Source organism: Dromiciops gliroides, chromosome 3 (genome assembly GCF_019393635.1).
Source record: "Dromiciops gliroides isolate mDroGli1 chromosome 3, mDroGli1.pri, whole genome shotgun sequence".
Classification (NCBI taxonomy): Eukaryota; Metazoa; Chordata; class Mammalia; order Microbiotheria; family Microbiotheriidae; genus Dromiciops; species Dromiciops gliroides.
This window is the reverse complement of record NC_057863.1, coordinates 47,102,702-47,117,055: the sequence shown is the minus strand read 5'-3', so window position 1 is coordinate 47,117,055 and position 14,354 is coordinate 47,102,702. Positions and strand designations below refer to the sequence as shown.

At 43.2% G+C, this 14,354-nt stretch overlaps 1 protein-coding gene across 1 annotated transcript in view; it reads left to right on the top strand.

Annotated features, from left to right (window-relative positions):
• Positions 1-2,414: 2,414 nt before the first annotated feature.
• The window catches only part of RNF13 (ring finger protein 13), a 104,168-nt gene continuing 92,228 nt past the window's right edge, over positions 2,415-14,354 (top strand). The window contains exon 1 of the mRNA XM_043996238.1: positions 2,415-2,587. The gene's annotated coding sequence lies outside the window, so the exon portion shown is untranslated. The remainder of the gene's footprint in view (positions 2,588-14,354) is intronic.

Here is a 14,354-nt window from a genome sequence, read left to right as displayed (position 1 = left end):
CTTTTTAAAAAAATAATCATTTAGGTAACTAAGAAACAGCTTGGTGTTGTGCAAACAGCTCTGGATTTTTAAGTGAGAGAACCTGAGTTCAAATCCATCTGCATGGCCCTACCTCTACCACCAGGAGAAAGTCACTTAGAACCTTTGAGTCTATTTCTTTTCTTTTTTTTTTTGGTGAGGCAATTGGGGTTAAGTGACTTGTCCAGGGTCACACAGCCAGTAAGTGTTAAGTGTCTGAGGCCGGATTTGAACTCAGGTCCTCCTGACTCCAGAGCCGGTGCTCTTTCCACTGCGCCATCTATAGCTGCCCCTTTGAGTCTATTTCTTTATGGGGTGGGGGAGGTAATAAAGCATTTTGGAAACCATGAAGTGGAACAAGTCTTGTTAAAGGCAATGAAAATTCATCTGCATTGAAGTTGCCTGGTCAAGCATAGCAAAAATAAAAACAAAGGAAGGGAATGAACAAAACCAAACTAACCAGATAGGAGGCAGAGGCTAGGTGACTTGGAGTTCAGAAGTCATGAGTTCAAAACCAGCTTGAGACACTGAATCAGTATGACCTGACCCCTGGCTCATACTTAACCTGTTTCCTCATCTGTTGAAATAGGAATAATAATAGCACCTACTTGGCCAGAGTTGTGAGGATAATAGCTATATCAAGCTAGTTATTATTATTAATTTTTTTTCAGGGCAATGAGGGTTAAATGACTTGCCCAGGGTCACACAGTGTCAAGTGTCTGAGGGCTGGATTTGAACTCAGGTCCTCCTGAATCCAGGGCCGGTGCTCTATCCACTGCGCCACCTAGCTGCCCTCTTATTATTTTTAAAAATTATAATGGAGAGTAATAATATTGGGGTCAGAACACCCAAACTCTCATTCTTGCTCTGTCACTTAGCTGTGGGGACATTGGGAGTGATAATATGTTCTATCCCACCTTACCTTAACACATCTAGAAAATTGTGTTCTGTTCTTCTTGGCAAGTCAAGAAGCATCTATTAGGCAGCATGTATGTGCTAAATCCTTAGAATAAAGACAGGAAAAAACTAGTCCCCGTCAAGGACTCCCAGTTGAATGGGGCGGAAAACATGTAAAGAATTGGGGGTAGACTTAGAGCGAAGACAATAGCGTTAAGGGGATCTGGGAAAAGCTTTTTGTAGAAGGTGGGGTTTTAATGTGACTTGAAGGAAGGCCAGAGGAAAATTTTAGGAATGTTCTGTCTATGAACTAGAGAGTGCTTGGAAAATGCCCATCAAGGTGAACAGGTAGGGGAGCTCATGCTATCAGGATAAAGTGAAAGAGCTGGAACGTTTGGCTTGGAGAAAAAAAAAAAGACCCTCCCTCCCCCCAAATCGACTCATTGTTTGGCTCCAGAAAGCAGAACTAGGTACAATAGGCGAAAGTTGAAGAAGTACTTTTCATTTGGAAGAAACGTCCCAGGACAATTAGCTACCCTCAAATGGAATAGGTGGTTTCAGGGAAGAAGGGAAAGAACATTTCTTCAGTCCTTCCTAGGTACCAGGCTGGTGCTTCCCGCTTTACCGATGTCTCATTTGATAGTGGGTTCCCCCTCACTGGGAATTCTCAAGCCCAAAGGGCTTTATGGGTACGTGGTAGATTGCATGACACAGTTTGGGGGGGCCAGGACTTCCCGGTGTCCAACGTCTCTTCCGATTTCGAGATCCCGGACTGAGTTTCCTAAGACAAAGTCTTGGGATCTCAGCTCCAGACTCCTCTCCACGTTCAGCCCGGCCTCCGAGGAAGGGCAAACAAATGACAAAACAGACCCAAACCCACCCCGGCCCTCGGGCATGTTTCGGCTTCTGTTCTTAGTTGCAGACTCATGGGATCCCGCCTCCTCTAGCTCAGGGGCGGGGAGCAGTCTTCTGGCTCTGCTTCCCACTCATCCCGGACCAGTCCTGTCCGGCCCGTGCTAAGGCCTGGGGGGAGGGGGAGGGAGGCAGTCAAAGGCGCGGATGGGCGTGTGCCCTGAAAAAAGGGGGACCCGGTGGGTCCTTCCCAGCTGAGTTCAGCAAGTCGCAGAACCTGCCTCCGGGGTCCGCCTCTGTAATATGGGTGCAGGCCGGCGCCTTGGAGCTGCGACGGTTCCAGGGCGCATCCTCGCCAAGCCGCCCTCTACTCTCCCCTCCACCCCATCTCAGCCATTCCTCTCCGCCCGTCCACTCGTGAGCGTGGTCTTGCGGCAGGGAGGGAGGACGAGGAGGAGCCGCAGCAACCACAACAGCGCAGGGGCGGAGGGGTAGAAGGAGGAGGGGAAAGAGGGCGGAGAAAAGCGAGTTCGACCGAGGCGCTCTCTTAACGGACAGCCCGACCCGGCCAATCACTTTCCGCAGCCCCTCCCCGTCCCTCCGCCCCTCCGCCAATGAGAGCGCGCAGAAGGCGGGATTTCCGCCTCCCCGCCGTGTTGTCGTCTCTTCTCTGGCTTCTCCGCCGTTGGGCCCGCAGAGCGAGCTCCGGGGTCATGGATGCCGCTTAGGCTCTCTTGACGCGATTGAGGAGGGACTCGGAACGAATTCGCTCTTCACCAGGAGGGTCCACGCCCACCACCCCTGGCCCCTCCTCCCTCAGGTGAGAGCCGGCAGTGCGGGGCGCCGTGGCCGGGCCTCGGCGGGGGCCTGTGCTGTCAGTCCGTCCGTCCGCCCGTCCTTCCATCCGCCTGACCATCTGTCCCGGGAACGTGGGTTCCCCGCTCCCTTCCCCCCAGTCCCCGGGGCGGGGCGGGGCGGGGCAGGGTGCAGGCGCCTTTGCGGGATTTGACCCTTGCCGTGACCCGTCCGCCTAACCTCGCTCCCTCCCCTCCCCCCACACTTATTTTTTTAAAGGGCGGAGAGGGTGTTTTGAAGTTTTAATTCGTTTCGGTATTTTCTGCCCCGCCCCTGAGACGGGCTGGGGGCCCCGCGGGAGGGAGGGCGGCCGCCCGGGGATGCCCCTGACCCTCCTGACATTGGTCCCGGGCGCTCCAGTCCACTCGTGTCTTCCTGGCCGTGGAAGGGTCACCTAAGCCCAGCTAGCTGGGTCGGTGCTGTCGGTTTAAAAGGCAATAGACCCCCCCAGGGAGAAGAGGAGAGACCACGAGGGTGCCCACGGCGGGGGCTACGCTCGGACCTCGGCTGGAAGTGGGTTATTTTGGGGGGCCCGAAGCCTCTCCGGGGTACAGTGAGGAGGAGGTACCCGCCCCCCCCCCATACGCCGGCGGCAAATCGCCCCTTGGAAGGTCATCCTTCAGCTTCAGCACCCTGGGCAGCTGCCCAGGTCCGGGGCCGCTCTCACCTGCCTTCTCGGAGATGCCGCTCCGAAGCGGAGACCCCGAAGACCGAGGGTCCCCGGCCGGAGCCGGGCTTGGTGGTGGCTGGGGCTCCGGCCCTCCAAACTCCGGAGGGCCTGACTCGGACCGCGGGGGCCTCCTAACTTTGAGCCGGGAAAACCCGGATTCCCGCGGCTGACCTTCCGCAGCCAAACCGCCCCGGTGAGCCTGACGAATGGTACCTACCTCCGGGGTCCGATCAGAGGCGCCTTAGGATACTTTGCAAACTTCAGAGACGGGCATAAAAGTGAGAGCCGTTAAGAACTGTATCGGGGCGAGGTTAGTTTTCCTTGCTTTTAGTGGAGGAACTGGACAGTTGGATTGTTGTGGCTGATTGTCCGGGCAGCAGCCAAAGGGACTTGGTGAAGGGTGCTCTTCCAGCGCTCAAGGCAGATGGAGCAGCGGGTCCTATACCTGCAGCTGCTTCCTTTTAGCCGAGCAGAGTTTGATCAGCTGTGTGACTGTGCAGAGACCAACTCTTGGTCAGAGGTAGTGTGGAATGCTGGCATTAAGAATCAGGATGACCTGGATTCAAATCCCGCCCCTGACATCGTAGGACCACGGCCAAGTCGTTTACCTTCTTTGAGGCTCAATATCCCCATCTTTAAAATGAGAGGATGGGATTAAATAGACGGCCTTTGCGGTTTAGCTGGGAGAGTCATCACATGTTCTTGTTTAAAATTAATAAGTCCAACCATAATGGACATTCCCCACAGCTCTTATTTATTTGGTGTGTGTATGTGTGTGTGTGTGTGTGTGTGTGTGTGAGAGAGAGAGAGAGAGAGAGAGAGACAGACAGACAGACAGACAGACAGACAGACAGAGAGACAGAGACAGCTCTTCTTAATGTTACTTTGCCTCATGTCTCATCAAAGGCATTTGATGCTGATTCCAGGAGTCTTATGTTAGGACTGGTGGCGTGCCTTGGGTGCTCGTCCTTGAATCCATTCGAGTAGTGTGGTGTAGTGGAAAGAATCAGGTCTGGTCTTTACATACCTTGTGACCTTAGACAAGTTTGGGGCAAGTTTTCTCAACCGTAAAATGAGGAAATTGGGCTGTGATATTTCAAATCTTTTTCTGCTCTAAATCTGTGATCTTGTGATAGTATCTACCATTAAATTAGTGCGAACATACTTTTTTGGATTGCTATGTACATAATGGAAACAAAGAGTAAAATAATTTCCTTTTTGCTTTGTAACTTTTTATTTTAAAATGGTTACTTTTTAAATGAAAAATTCTGTCTTAGACATTATTGTGTGTAAATTCTGGGCTCCCGACTTACCTTTCCAGTCTTCTTATATCTTACTCCTCTCCATATACTGTTCAGTCCACTTTACGCTGGTCTCTTGATTGTTCCACAAACAAGACATTCCATCACTTGGCTGTAGGTTTTGTCTCTGACTGCCTATAATCCTCTCCCTCCTCCACTCTGACCTCCCTGCCTTCCCTTAAGATCCAGCTAAAATGTAATCTATGGTGGGACGCTTTCCCCATTCCCTCTTAATTCTAGTGCCTTCCTTCAGTTACTTATTTCTTATTTATCTTGTATATAGCTTGTTTGTATATATTTGTTTGCATGTGATCTTCCACATTAGATTGTGAGCTTCTTGTTCTTTTTTTTTTTTTAAGTGAGGCAATTGGGGTTAAGTGACTTGCCCAGGGTCACACAGCTAGTAAGTGTTAAGTGTCTGAGGTCAGATTTGAACTCAGGTCCTCCTGACTCCAAGGCCGGTGCTCTATCCACTGTGCCACCTAGATGCCCCATTGTGAGCTTCTTAAGAGTTGGAACTGTCTAGACTGTCTTTTCCTCTTTTTGTATCCCCAGAACTTAGCACAGTGCCTGGCACATAGTAGGTACTTACTAAGTCTTTATTGATTGGATGGTAATAGTGTTTGCTAGAAAGTAAAATGAATTCAGAATAAGTATTTTCAGCCGGTTCATATTGTGTCACCATATTTTATCACATGGCATTTTGACATGAGGCATTACGAAAAGATTTTATTAATTGGGACAAAATTAGGATTCTTAAAAGAGAGGACCAGAATTATTATTTAGACAAATACATTGCTATTACTTATTAATCAAGTGTTTCGTGCCTTCTGTGTGACAGGCGCTATACTAGGCATCAGGGATATAGTGACAAAAATGAAACACTCCCTTGGCCTTAAGGAGCTTATATTCTTTTGAAGGAGACCACATAGATATGTGTCTACATGGTATGTTTTTTGTGGGCAAGGTGCTAGCAGCTTAGTGAATCATGAAAATTCTTCATGTAGAAAAAAGATGAAGCTTGAGCAGTTTGGAAGAAAAAAAGGGTTTCTAAAATGTGATGTACATGCTAGTGGGGGGGGGTGTGTGTGGGGGGGTGTAGTTCATGGAAAGGAAGATGTGAGGAACTTGAGAAAGGCTAGCTTGGTTTTACTTAAGAGAGAGTGTACGAAGAGAGTAATGTGTAGTAAAGTTGAAAAGGTATGGTAAAAAAAGTTGAGGAATCAGTGATGAATATGTAAACCTAGAAGCTATATAATACTGAATATCTTATTAATGAGAAAGGAACTGATGTTTAATAACCTGGACATTTAGTGCAAATGAAATCATTCATATGTTCCTTTTACTTCACATTTAGATATGCTGTTTTTCAAAGCTAGAAATCTGGACTAGCCATTTTGAAAATAACTAGTTGCAAGAAAGACTGGGTTTGGTAGTGGGAAGGGAGAAATGAATATGACAGATTTGTGCAAAGCTGTTGCTACTACTAGAAATAAGATCCCAGTCTAGTTTTCTGCTGGGGGAAGGAAGAAGGGTCAGCATCATCCTTCTAGTATGTGAATTTAGCCACATTTTCCTACTGCTATATAGTTGATTTTTTTAGTTCTCTATTCATACAGTCATTATGTTTTTACTAGTAGATGTTCATGCACAAAGGTCATAGAATTTAATTCAACAAATATTAAGTACTTGATATCTTCATAAGTAGTGTTCTAGGTAGTGTATAGAGACAGGTAGAAAAAGCTATGTGGTGATGTGAAAAGAATGCTGTACTTGTGTTTAAAAGGCTTAATTTGAATAAGCTCTGCCACTTATACCTCTATGAACAGAATTGTAGAATGTGTTATTAAAAAGGATGTTTAATGAATGTATAAAAAAAAGAAATCAGTGTGGCTATATTTTTTACCTTTTCAGATTTTTTTTATCCTGAACTTGATAAATACTAACAGGTGGGAGCTTTTTTTTTTTTGAGAACTTTTTTATTCAAAAAGTGAAAGGGACACTCTCCAGTTACTTTTCCCCAGAGTTCACAGTAGTTGTTTCCACTTTTTATTATGTCCCATTTCTGTGCTTTTGCACAGGCTAACAAGCAAATCAGGAACACTCTCAGGTCAACTCCATCTCTTTGAATTCTACATTTCTGTTGTTAAGGGCTAAAATTCTAGCTAAACTGTCTAAAATATCTAATGAGTGGTCGCCAATAAATTATAAGCTTTAGCAAGAGTTAGACTTTTAAGCATTTATTAAGGAGAATAAGAATTTGGTAAAGAGAGAGAAAAAGGCCTAGATTCCTATCTATTAAAGGGAGAGCACATTTCTAGCTCCGCTCTCCACCAGAGTCCAAAGGAAAGCGAGTGAGACCGAGCGCCAGTCTCTTCCTTCCTCCTCCCACTAGCCCGTGTCACTTCCTGACGCCCGGTCTTGCCCTCAAAGACCTTCGCTTCATGGGCAGAACTCTTCTACAGTAAGTCTCCAGCAGGTGGCGTCATTCCAATCGTTACACTGTCAAAGGTGAGATTAAATGAGGTGGGAGCTTTTTAATTTACAAAAAACAGAAATAGTATTGCTCATGAAACTAAATATAATAATATAGAGCTTGTTTTATTAAAAAATATACTCACTCACTTCAGCAGATTATGTGCCAAAAGCTGTCCCACTTGTCAGCATTCCCTCTGAAATTCCATTTCTGTTCTCTTCTGTGCATTAAAAAATTGCTTCATTGATGCTCTTGTCTTTTTTTTGGCTTTTCTAGCACTGGTCAGTTAATGAGAATTTATTAAGCATTACTATATGCCAGGTGCTGTGATAAGCACTGAAAATACAAATATAAGCTTAAAGGTGATAGGGTGGGGGTGGGGTGGGGGGGAGTTGCTGCTCTGACCCCAGGGAGCTTACATTCTCATGGGATGAAGCTACACCTAGGAAGCAGAAAAAGGGGAGGAGGGGGCATGTCATCTAGGAAGGCCCAGACTACAACCTTGTGAGAGATGGAGAGATGACTGACCTTAAATGCAGGCACTGGGAGGAGCCATCCAAGAAGAGGGGACGGCCACACTGGCTGAAGGTGTGCCTAGGTGGCAGTTTCACAGATGAAGAGGTTTCTGGGACACAGTTCAGACTGTGTGAAGACTGACACAGTTCAGATTGAATTTTGACTATTGGGAACCCAAAGGTCATTCTCTTATCATCTTTTATACAATGATGCTCTCTTGGGGAAGAGCAGTTGCATCAGGAGGCTGATCTTTTACCCAGACATTGGGGACAACATTGCCATGGTCACTCCTTCCTTGAAGTTCTCACTGTTTTGACTTCAAGTACTTTCTGCATGTCCAGGATGAAATGGCACAGCAGCGGTACTGAGAGGGTTTTCACCTTGGTTTTTAGGTACTGCATAGAAGCTCTGGGGAAAGGTGTCTGGGCAGAAGTCTTATGGGTAGGCAGGCCTCCTATTGTTGGGAGTGTCCTTCACCACCTTCACATAGTAAGCCTGAGGCTCTGCTGGATCATGAACTAGGAATCTGGCACCTACAGAACACCCCACCTCTCTTGGAACAAGCTCCGGTAATCAATCAATCAATCAATCAATCAATCTCTCTCTTTTTCTCTCTCTCTCTCTCTCTCTCACACACACACACACACACACACACACACACACACACACACACACACACACTCACACACTCTCCATCCATACATTGACCATATCTGAAAATGTATGTCTCATTTTGTACCTCTAATCCATTTCTTCTCTGTCAAGAGGTGGAAACTGTGTTTCATCCTCATTCTGTCTTCTGGAATAGTAGTTGGTCATTGCATTTATTCTTTTAAGTCTCTTTTTTTGTAACATTGTAGTAGCATAAATTACTTTTCCTGGTTCTACTCACTTGACTCTTACCAATTCATGCAAGTCCTTTTCGTATGTCCTACTGTGCAGTATTATTATATTCATATACCATAGTTTATTCAGCTATTCCTCAGTTAATAGACACTCCCCCTTAGCTCTAATTCTTCATTATGAGTACTGCTATAAATATTTTTGCATGTGAAGGTCCTTTCCCACTTTCTTTCATCTCTTTGGCAGTGTATTCCTAGTAGTAATAATGTTGGGTCAAAGGGTATCCACAGTTTTGTGACTTTTTGGGTATAGTTGTAAATTATTTTCCACAATGGCTATGTATTTCACTACTCCAGCAGTGTATTAGAATTCGTGTCCCCCCACATCCCATCCACTAATTGTCATTTTCCTTTTTTGTCATTTTTGTCACGGGTATGAAGTATATCCTTGGAGTTGCATTAATTTGTATTTCTCTTGTTATTTAGTGATTTGAAGCATTTTTCCAACTGCCTGTTCATATTCTTTGATTATTTACTGGGGAATAGTGACTTATTTGTTGAGAGGGTTCATTTGCTGTAGGGAGAGGGGACCTATGGGAAATGTTAGCAGTTTTTAAAAAAGATCACTAATAAATGTTTACAAAGAAAAAAAAGGAGAAAACTAAGGAGTGGTCATATAGATCCAGCAAGGTATTGCTTGACTCACACTCAGAACTTTTCTAGTTTAGGAACTGTCACAGCTTATATTCATTCGTACATTATATGGTATAACCTTTGAGGACATAAAGTCACCCGTAAATTATCATCAAACAGAGTAGGGAGTAGGACTTGATGAAAGGATTGGATGGTGATCTGACTAAAAAGATTTCATTTATTCATTCATTGATTCATTTAATTATTTAATTTTTGGTGAGGCACTTGGGGTTAAGTGACTTCCCCAGGGTCACACAGCTAGTAAGTGTCAAGCGTCTGAGGCCGGATTTGAACTCAGGTACTCCTGACTCCAGGGTCGGTGCTCTATCCACTGCACCACCTAGCTGCCCCCTATTTGTTTTTTTTTTAAAATTCTAGTTGTTATTCTATATTTTCCTGATAGAAAGGGAGATGGAATAATTTCATTTTCTTTAAACTTGGTGAAAAGGGCAAAATTTAAAAAAAACAAGCTTCCTATGAGTGTGTTCTTTTGCTATTGAAATAATGTGATATAAAAGTTGATTAATCTATTACAGAGTACCTCATATCTATGAATGAATTTGAAGATAAATTGTCTTGAATAATTATTTATCACTGATAGTAGTAACTCTTCTTTAGCATATATCTGGGCATTTATGTACACATACATACATACATACATACATATATTCAGATACATACCTATTTTACATATTTTATTGGCATATTGGTTTTTACTGCACAACCATTTTCGAATCACCCATTTTCTTTCCCTAGTAGTAGTGTCAAAGCAATTATAAAGAAGTTTTGTTATCTAATGGAAGAACACAAAACTTCCAAAATTGTCAGTAATTTTAAAATATTAAGACTCAGGATTTCATTAACAGGTAAGTGGGTAGTAGTGAATAGTATGAAGAACAAAGAGGTTATTAGTTGCTTAAAATCATGTATTCAGTCATTGATGAACCTAAGAATGGGACTTTCAACCTAGTTTTTGTAAACCTGAAGGTATAATTTTAAAAGCTTATTGAATTAGGTTCTGAAAGATATCATTATACTTTTTACAAATAGTAAACTATTGATTATTTGTACTATTGAAGTAGAATTGTTTTGGATTTTAGAATGCATTATAGTACTGAAATGATTTCTTGTTCCCTATACCCATAGGGATTCATAGAGATTGTCCGTAATTGAACCCATTATAGCCAGAAGCAGACTGAGATTGAATGTTGTTGGGATTACTCCACACATAAAGAAGAGCTGATAGTATTGATTTTTGGAATGCTATTTTGTTACCATTACCATGACTTATCTGATTATTACATGTCTATGTAGGTTAAAACATTCTCCCCAAACCAGGGCCAGTAACCACTCTAACCAAGATACAAATGGGATATCATCTTGTTAAATGTATTATGTACTTTCTCCTTTGATATACAAATTCATCTAAGTGTATTACAAAGCAATAAAAATTAAAGCTGTTTGGTACGGGTTACAAAATAGAGAGGTTCATTAATGGCAACAGATTACAGTGTGTGGAAGAAATGAAGATAGCATAATGTTCAGTAAACTCAAAGACCATACCAACTTCGATGAGGGCTCACAACCAAACAAAAACTGTGAAAACTAGAAAGCGCTCTGGCAGAAATTAGGTTTATACAACAATTTTGGTTATTTGAAATTCAAAAGTTGTTGCATAAATAAAACAAATGCGGTTACAATTAGAAAGGAAACAGTTAAAAGGGAAAACAGTCTTTGCAGAAAGTTTCTCTGAAAAAGTTCCATTTCCTTAGGAATTGATTCAGTTTTATAACAAGAAATCCAAGCTATCACTAGCTATATTAAGAAAAAGTGCTCCAAATCACTAACGTTAGAGAAGTGAAAATTGAAACGACTTTAAGGTTTCCTCTTACATTTATCAGTGTGGTAGAAATGACAAAAGGGGAAAATGACAATTGTGGGAGGAGCTTTGGGAAGGTAGGTACATTAATTTACTTTTGGGGGGGCAGGGCAGTGAGGGTTAAGTGACTTGCCCAAGGTCACACAGCTAGTAAATGTCAAATGTCTGAAGCCGGATTTGAACTCAGGTCTTCCTGAATCCAGGACCAGTGCTTTATCCACTGTGCCACCTAGCTGCCCCCTATTAATTTACTTTTGGTGGAGCTGTGAATTAATTGGTCCAGCCATTCTGGAAAGCAGTTTAGAACTATACCTAAAAAGTCAACAACTCTGTTTGATTCAGTGATAAGAAAAAGGAAAAAGATCCATATGTACAAAACTACAGGGTTGTAATAGCAAAGAACTGGAAACTGGGAGAGAGGGGGGGGGGGGTGCCCATCAATTAGCTAAACAGATTATGGCATATGAATATAATAGGATACTCTTGTGCTATAAGAAATGGAGAGATGCCTGGGAAGACTTGTATAGAGTGAAATGAGCAGAACCAGGGAACGAATTAACAGTTAAAACATTGTAAATAAAAACAACTTTGAAAGATTTAAAAACTTAAAATCAATGTAGTGATCAAGCATGATTTCAGAGGATTGATAATAAAGCATCTTACTTATTTCCTGACATGATTGAAGACTCAAGATGTGGAGTGAGACATATATGGACAATGTGGAAATTAGTTTTGATTGACTATGCATTTTTGTCACAAAGGTTTCATTTTTGTTTTTTAATAGGAGAGGGAGCTCTGAGGAAGAGTTGGAGTTAGGGATAGACTCTCCCCTCCCCCCAAAGAAAGAAAGAAGAACATAAGAAGAGAATAGAAGGAAATCCAGAAGTAATAACAGACAAGCAAGACAACTTGAATATTGAATTTATTATATATTCGAAAAGTTAATTCTATATGATAGAAATTTACAGTTTTAGGTATGAATACACTATTTTGGAGATGCTCATTTTCTTTCATGGTTAAGTTCAGAATTACACAAACTATTAAATATTTAGATGTTTTTTGTCTTTGATAGGCTCTGAATCTCTTTTTTGGGGGGCGGGCGGGGCTATAAGGGTTAAGTGACTTGCCCAAGGTTACACAGCTAGTAAATGTCAAGTGCCTGAGGCCAGATTTTGAATTCAGGTCCTGAATCCAAGGCTGGTGCTTTATCCCCCGAACCACCTAGCTTCCCCTGCTCTGAATCTCTTGGCAAAACAATGGATAAGTTATCTTGGTAGATCTCCAAGACACTGCCTTTCCTTCCTTAAACGAATCAGTACCTGGCTCACAGTCTCTCTTCTTTCTAACTCCTTACCCTAATACTAGGGGACTTCAGCATACACATTGACACTTCCTGAAACACCATAATTGTTTAGTTCCTCAGTCTACTCGCTTCTCATTACATAATTCTCCATCCCACCTCAACTACACACAGTGATGGTCAAATTCTTGGTCTTTCCATTACTGATAAATACACCACTTCCATGTTCAAGAACGCTGAAATCTCATCATCTAATCACACTCGATTGACTTACCACCTTGCCCTCTGCCTTCTCATACCAAATCTTACTTTTTGTTCACACCATGACCTCCAATTCCTTAATGCCTGAGTTCATTCCTAGGACCGAACTTCCCATTCTCCATATTGACACTCTGGTGAAGCAGTTATATGTTATATGTCTTCTCTTGAGTCCCTAGCCTCCTTATATTCCCTGAAGCTAAACTTCATCCTTGAATCACTCTCATCATCCGATGCCTTTGCCCCTACGCAATACTGCCAAACACAGTTGGAGAAAATCATGTAGCCGTTCTGAGTCCAGTACAAATGTATGTTACACAGCCTAAACTGAGTCATCTTGGCTGCTAGGCAGTTCTTCACTTCCCTTTTCAAAACTCACCATCCTACTCTCCCAGTGGCCTTTTTTTTTTTTTTAATTAAAAAAAATTTTTTTTTTAGTGAGGCAATTGGGGTTAAGTGACTTGTCCAGGGTCACACAGCTAGTAAGTGTTAAGTGTCTGAGGCCGGATTTGAACTCAGGTCCTCCTGACTCCAGGGCCGGTGCTTTATCCACTGCGCCACCTAGCTGCCCCCTCCCAGTGGCTTTTACAAACCTTTTCATCTCTCCTCGAACCTCATCCTGTTCCCCCTGGCTGCTCACCTGGCTTTTATCATTGTCTCCATAAATTCATCTTGAAAAATCAGCTCTGAAACTCGCACCTTCTCAGTATTCCTGCCTCCTTGGGCCCCTTTCCTCCCTTTTATTGGAAAGGGTGGAGGAGAGCTCCCAGATCTTCTATTTAAGGAGGGGACCCAGAGCAGACGCCTCATCCTGCAGGACTTTATTATGCCCTCCCCCCATCCAGTGCTGGGTACTCTTCCCATTCCCCCCCCCCCCCCAGTTTTAAAAAATGTACTGTCTTCCCCTATTGGATTGTGAGCAGGGAATTTTTTGTTTCTCAAGTGCTTAGCACAGTGTCACAGTGTTTGGTACATAATAGGTGCCTAAAAAATGTTTGTTGATTGACTGAAAACCTCCCACGGCTCCTTCCCATATCCTCTCAGCTCATATTTTACAAAAAAAATTGACACCATTTGCCATGAGTTCCATCTTCTCCCCTCTTCCTTATCTCCTGTCAGTAAGATGCCTTGTGTCATTTATTCTTTCCACTACTTCCTCCTTCACCTGTCTCACAAGAAGAGCTAGCCCTATTCTTTGTTAAGGCAGCTCTTCCCTCCACCTGCACAAGTGATTCCATTCCATCTGGTCTCCTCCAGCAGTTTGCCTTCTTTAATCATCCCTACTCGCACACTTTTCTCAATCTGTCTGTCTGTTGGCTGCTTCTCTACCGCTTAAAAATATGCCAGTGATTCCTCCACCCCCCAAAACCCAGATACCTCACTTGTTCCTTCCATCCCTGTCAACTATTATCCTATATCTCTTCTGTTCTTTGTAGTTAAACTCCTCAAAAAGACCATTTATAATAGGTGTCCCCACTTTGTCTCTTCTCAACTGTCTTAATCTCTTACAATCTGGTTGCTGACCTCGTTCCACTGAAACTACCCACTCCAAAGTTACCAGTGATCTCCTAATTGCCAAATCCAATGGCTCTTTCTCAGTCCATATTCTTGTCGATTTCTCTGAAGCCCCTGACACTTTAGGTGTCTTTAGGTTTTCAGAACACTACTCTTACCTAGTTTTCTTACCTATCTATTGTTCCTTTGCTGGATCCTCATCAAGATCATACCCTCTAACTGTAGGTGTCTCTCAGGGTTCTATTCTGGGCCGCCTTCTCTTCTCTCTCTATACAGCTTCCG